This window comes from Berghia stephanieae, chromosome 1, assembly GCF_034508935.2.
Source record: "Berghia stephanieae isolate SIO BIC M18660-M18661 chromosome 1, UCSD_Bste_1.3, whole genome shotgun sequence".
NCBI lineage: Eukaryota > Metazoa > Mollusca > Gastropoda > Nudibranchia > Aeolidiidae > Berghia > Berghia stephanieae.
In genome coordinates, this window is record NC_088360.1 from 61,070,584 (window position 1) to 61,077,722 (window position 7,139).

Genomic DNA, 7,139 nt, shown 5'->3' on the forward strand with positions numbered 1-7,139 from the left:
GGAAAGACCATTCGGACGCTTCAAACTACCGACCAATCTCCCTCACCAGCTGCCTATGCAAGCTGATGGAGAAAATGGTCAACAAGCGTCTGATGTTCTACTTGGAACACAACAACTCCCTCTCCGACCTCCAATGTGGCTTTCGAAAGAACAGATCAACTGTTGATCACCTTGTTCGACTAGAGAGCTTCTTTCGTGAGGCCTTTGCCAAAGGTGAGCACTTGGTAGCAATCTTCTTTGACCTTGAGAAGGCCTTTGACACAACTTGGAAATTCGGAATCCTCAAAGATCTGCACAATCTTGGTCTACAAGGAAACCTTCCAATGTTTGTCAGAGCATTTTTAAACAACAGATCCTCTCAGGTCAAAGCAGGATCCACCTTTTCTGATCCATTTGATCAGGAAGAGGGAGTTCCACAGGGTAGCATTCTGTCTCCCATTCTGTTTGAGATTAAAATAAACTCAATAGTGAATGCAATGAGACAGAATGTTGACTGTTCCTTATATGTTGATGACTTTCTTGTATGCTATCGAAGTAAATCGAGTATGGACACCATTGAGAGACAGTTACAACTCCAACTAAACAAACTGTCGGAGTGGGCAAATCTCAATGGTTTCTCCTTCTCCCCATCAAAAACAGTAGCTGTCCACTTCTGCCGAAAACGCACCTGCATTAGACAGCCTGACCTTTATCTCAACAATTCCAGAATTGAGGTAAAGGACGAAGCCCGATTCCTGGGTTTGATCTTTGATAGGAAACTAAATTTCCTCGCCCATATCAAAGATCTCAGACTGCGTTGCATGAAAGCAATGAGAATAATGAGAGTTCTGTCGAGCATGGAATGGGGTTCGGACACAAACACTCTTCTAAAGATATACCGAACCCTTATTCGATCAAAACTGGACTACGCATCTTTTGTATACGGCTCTGCAAAACCATCCTACTTAGGCATGCTGGACCCAATTCATCATCAGGGACTGCGCTTGGCACTCGGGGCTTTCCGCACTTCTCCAGTGGCAAGCCTTTATGCTGAGGCAGATGAGCCACCTCTCCATCTCAGGAGGAAAAAACTGGCTCTCCAGTATGTTACTAAGTTCACATCGCTGCAAGACAACCCAGCACACAAACATGTACACTACACGGATAGGACACTAGAAGAAAAATTTCGCAAGCACCCAAAAATGACACCACCATTAGGTTGCAGAATAAAAAAAGACATCGCAGACATGAACATCAGTCTAGATAGGATACATCCATACGTCCAGGCAAAGACACCACCATGGTCCATACATAGACCAAACATAAATTTGGACCTAACAAAACTGGAAAAATCACAAACAGACCCACATATTTACAAACAGACACTAAAAGCAATATTACAAAGGACCTATGACAAACATACAAAAACCATACTCACATATTTACGGATGGTTCAAAGAGCGCAGATGCAGTAGGATGTGCCTATCACTCATCGGAAGGCACAGGATCACTTCGCCTGGATAAAAATGTTTCGATCTTTACAGCAGAATCGAGAGCAATCCTAAATGCTCTCCGTTTGGCTGAGAGATCGAATAAGAACAAATTCTTGATCTTGTCTGACTCGCTGTCCGTACTTAAGGGGATCTCAAATTTTTATTGCACCGATCCAAGACTCATAAGTATCTTGGAAGGTGCAAATAAATTATTTATTAAAAAAAAAAAGAAAGTTTGTTTTCTCTGGGTACCTAGTCATGTGGGTATCCAGGGGAACGAAGAAGCGGATCGACTGGCAAAAGAGGCGGTGAGCCAAGAATTACAAGAGGGCAGTAAAATCCCACACACGGATTTAAAGATCAATATAAAAAAAAACATGTCCGAAAGGAATGGGAACGATCCTGGAGTCGAGATGTACATAACAAATTAAAACGAATTAAAAGTGACCTCGGACCCAGACCCAACTCGGGGCTAAAAAGAAGAGACGAGGTAAAAATAACTCGACTCCGGATCGGACATACTGCCCTCACTCACCGTTTCCTTCTGGAGAGGGATGAAAAACCAATGTAACTGTGACCTCACAGTTCAACACATTTTAATTGAATGTACAGAATTAGAACAGATAAGGTCACAACATTATGATAACAGAGACTTGAAGTCTCTGTTCCAGTCGGTCGATCTGCTTACAATTTTAAAGTATCTGCAGGAATGTGAACTCCTGCAGAAATTGTAAATAGATATTTTTACTTAACAAACATGTAACTATTATGATTTTATAAAGATTTTATTACAACAGTACACGTTTTGATCAGCTATGGCCCCTCAGGGCCGATAAAAGATTGATAAAAGACAGAAACGGGCGCTTAAATGACCTAAATAGTGTCGAAAGCGCCGTTAAACACCTAAAAACAAACTATTTAGAACTAGATACTATACAATATGTATGCCAAATACCACCCCAATTCCCCTTTCTTGTGTGCGGGAATTCCTCTTTCGGCATTGAAATTGAGTGTGAGAGAGTCATCACTACACACATAAACAACAGAAACAATTTAAAAACATGACTATGACACGCAACCACTCACACACGAGGCTATACTATTTATCCCTTTCTCTATATAGAACAGGACAAGACAAACAATAGCTTTGACTCTCGCTACACTTCACATTGATGTTTGTCGTCTCACGAGTTCAACTCTCGGTCGACCTGTCAATATTCCTTTTTGCCTCGGACGTAATCATTAATAGAATGTTGTGTGGTTTTGACCGGGAAGAAAACCTTAAGAAGTCACATTTATATCATTTTAGAAAGATCGTTTTGAATAATTTTGAGTTAAACGAGCGAGCAGCAACTTGTTTTCATGAACGTCCGATCAGCGCTTGTTTACTATAGTAACGCGATTCCCAGCCAACGTCTCAATGGCGGATATTTTTCTCATCGAGGTCGCTGGTTGGTTAGCCAATAAGAGCACCGTACGGTTTCCATTGGCCAAAATCAGCGTGGGTGCGCAACTGGATGCGCGGGTTTAGTGGAGGTAGGAAAACAATAACAAACCCACATGGTTCTCATTACCTCCACCATCTATCTAGCTGGCACGTCAAAACTATTAACACATTATCATGCCTCATAGTTGTTGTATAATAAAATGTACAAGCAGAGCGAAGAAAGGAGAAGTTAGTCTCCATCGCATACCGAAATGGCCTCTGGACAGGAGAGAAAAATGGCTGAGCGCCATAAAACGAAAAGACCCGACGGCAACAAACCAGCAATGGACCCCAACGGCCAGTCATCGTGTTTGTGGAAAGCACTTTATTACAGGCAAGTAATAGTTAATCTAGTTTTTGTTTTGAACATTTCTATTATTATTCTTTGTAGATTTACCCATATTAAAAGAAACATACAAACAAAAAAAAGACATGACCAGTCACTAACAATGCAGTGTAGTGTAGTGTGTTGACAGTAACACAGTGACACAGTAGCCTACGGTGAACATGACTGACACTGGGGTCGGAATGTCGGAACACACGAGTCGTTCGCAACTCTGCCTCACGTATTCATTTAATCAGTCAATTTAATTTTTTATTAAGCTTGCGTAAAACATACAAACAAAAAAAAAAAGGCATGACCAGTGACTAACAATGTATTGTAGTGTGTAGTGTGTAGATAGTAACACGGTACGGTGACATGAATGACACTGGGATCGGAATGTCGGAGCCCAGTTGTCGTTCGCAACTCAGCCTCGCGTACTCATCAGTCAATTTAATTTTCATTTAGCTTGGCTATTCTTCAAGTTTATGTTATATTCACATTATCTGTTGAAAAAGGATAATCCAAACAGACCTTAAAAACGATTTTATAATAAGCCGACTTCAACTTCCATCACTTACGACACGAACATTTTTGGGTGTTTTTTTTTTTTTTTTACAAAACCGTTTCGGCTTCGGCATTGGATAAGGAGCGAGGTCCATGCTGCCATCTGGCTTAGTTTATACAGAGACTGAGTTGCCACCTTGTTTGTTCTTTATAAACAATAGTAAATAGCACAATCTTGTGCATTTTGAGAGAGAGAGAGAGAGAGAGAGAGAGAGAGGGGGGGGGGGGGGGGGAGAGAGAGATTTTGAAAAAAATAAAAAATAAACGAAAATCTCCCCCCCCCTCTCTCTCTAAAAATCTTGACAATATTGGGCTTTATATAGCGCAAGATCCACTAAATGTGCTCAAAGCGCTTTACAAGGGCTCCCTGGTCAACAGCAACATTTAACATGTAGGACGGGATATGACGCCTGTTAGGCGATATTACAATTTTTCGGACAGACAACGCTGTTAACGGCCAGGTACTCATTTTACACCTGAGTATGGTGTGAGAATATGAGTAAAGAGTCTTTCCCAAGGACTGAACTATGCGCCGAACGCGAGGCTCGAACCCAGGACCTTCCGATCCGAAAGCGAGTGTCATACCACTAGACCACATAGCCGCACAATCTTCTTCACCTGGCTCACTTGTAATATCGGGTGTAATGTAAAAATTTGAAAAATTATTATTATTATTAATATTTTGATCACCAAAATGGCACATTTAGAATTTGGTTACATTTTTGATTAGTAGAAAGGATTTTTAGTCTTAGAATACTGAATAATCTGGCCATTGTCTTTGTGTAAACAAAGCAAGATGGCAGTTTTAGGAAAAATGTCACTTGTGTGTTGGAACCTTTGTAAAACTAGAGTGGTGTTCTGCTTTGCTCTAATAATATTTTGCCATTGTTACCAAACAGCAAGAGCGATGATACTTGAGCTTCAATGAAACTCGGGTAGCATTGCTATTACTGCTCTCTCTATTGAAATGGATGAACGGGCAGTGCTGTTGAAATCCAAATTGTGAGGATGTTTTATTTGATTTAGAACATCAAGGGGTGGGGAGGAGCTTGCTATCCTTTGGATAGGGTGCCAATCTATCACAAAGTAATTTTTGCCAGGTGGATAGTCAGAAAAAAAATATATCGGTTTCACTCAGGATCAATCTTAGTCCCTTTGAGTGTGAAGCTAGTGCTCTACCAACTGAACTATCGGGACCCCCTATACCAGATAAATAATGGAAGAAAAAATTTTATTTGAAAGAAATTGTCTCGTCCTTGATCGGTTAATGCCAGTCTTGATTTCAATTTCAGTCTTACGATAAGGGGGGGGGGGGGGGGGGATAGGTTAATGCCAGTCTTGATTTCAATTTGTCTTACGATAAGGAAACATTTTCCTCTCAATATTAAACATGTGAAACAAATGCTCTGCCAACCATCTGAGCTATCAGAACTTCCATAATACATATATCATATTTTTTCCTACTGCAGTTGGTCAAAGGAGTGCCGTGTCATAGTCTTTGAATTTTTATTTAAAAAACAGAACTAACAACCGTACCAGAATTATTGAATTTTTAATTCCTCTCTTCTTAGCATGTGCATGTTTAACAATTTATATATTTTTTTAATTAACAGGAAAACCACATGAGAACAAACAGCATCCTGATTATGTGCCCTCCAAAGAGTTGGGGTATGGGACTACGAACAGGAGTAGGGACACAAGTGTTAGGAGATTTACTTCCCGAGAAAGACGACAGGAAAAAATAGACAGGGAGACTGCTGCAAAGGCTCTAATCCAGTTGCAACAATCTGTTGACTCTGTTTCTGCAGAACTGGATGAAAGAACCAAAGACGTTGGTAAGCATAAATAACATGAAGAAACAGGTCTAGCCACGTTACAAGATAAAAGTAATCAGAGCGTTTGTGATGCGAGTGTATATATTTGATACTTTCTCAATCATTTCCTTGATGAAATTCTCATCTCGACTTACTCTGACAAGCAGACAAGTCTTGTTTGTTGCAAGGAAAAAGTCACAATATTTAACACCACTGATTAACATATGCATCTGCACTTGAGAATAATATTGATGTGTTTTCTTCATTGCGAGGGAGTCATTATGTTGAAATAGTGGAAAATTATTGTCTGTACTTATGTCATGGGGTAACCCGTCCTTGTACTTGTAAGGTGATTTAATCTCTAAACAGCCTTTACCGCAGCAATCACAGTGTACAACTCCATCCGGCGATGCCCCAAAAAGGGATACATCTTATTTAAAATCAGGCCTGATGAAGAACACGAAAAGTTATTGTGCAGACCAGATTGGTGATTCGTGTAGACTTTACGTGCTGGCTCCTCCAACTCTCTTCCGTGCTTGATAGCTGGCACATTGCTTAAATCTTTTCTCTCCACCATTGTTTTAACTATGGTATCATCACTCCTGGCATGCAATATTTTGTGCATAGTTGAAGATGTTACTCTTCCATAACGGTGCTCAAACCACAAGACAGATTGAGATTGCTTTCTTGTCTCTTCTTCAAGACACTTAATTGCTGCATCTGTCATACTTTTTGTCACTGCCTCTAGAAACTTGTCCTTAGAATTTTTTATTGCTTTCTCAATGGTCAATGGCACATCATTTGTACAACTGAGAGATTTCAGCACGACTGAATTAGGAAAACGTTGTTTAATATCATCCAAATCTACAGTTTTTGTTGAGATTTTTGGACGAGCAGGAACTGGAGTCGAACAGTTATCTTCACCATGTTTTGGTTTCTTAAAGTTGATATCACGAAGTCTTGCCGGTTGGACCTGATGAGAAAGAATAAACGATGACTTGTTAAACATATATATATATATATGTAGTGTAATTATTAAATTATTGCACATATTCTAACTTTTCTATGTTTCTTCTTTCAGGAACTCAAACAGATGGCAGTATCTCTGACATTGTTGAAAAGTGTGTAAGGGACTGTTTGAATCTTCGTGGGATATTGGCTGAATTGAGGGAAGAAAATAATAAACTTAAGAGAGATTTGGCAGATCAACGATTTACTTTCAACAATGTAAAGAAAGACATTCATTTTTTCGCAGGAGTGACTATTGACTGTTTCACATTTTTATCAACGGAACTTGCTCCTGTTCTTCAAAACAAATCAATTTCTTGTGATGATCAGTTGTTATTGGTTTTGATGAAAATTAGACATTTTAGCAGCAATATAGATTTAGCATTAAGATTCAGGATTTCCAATTCATCAGTGGCGAGAGTCATTCATAAAGTAATTCCTGTTTTAGCTACTTTTTTAAGACCATTGAT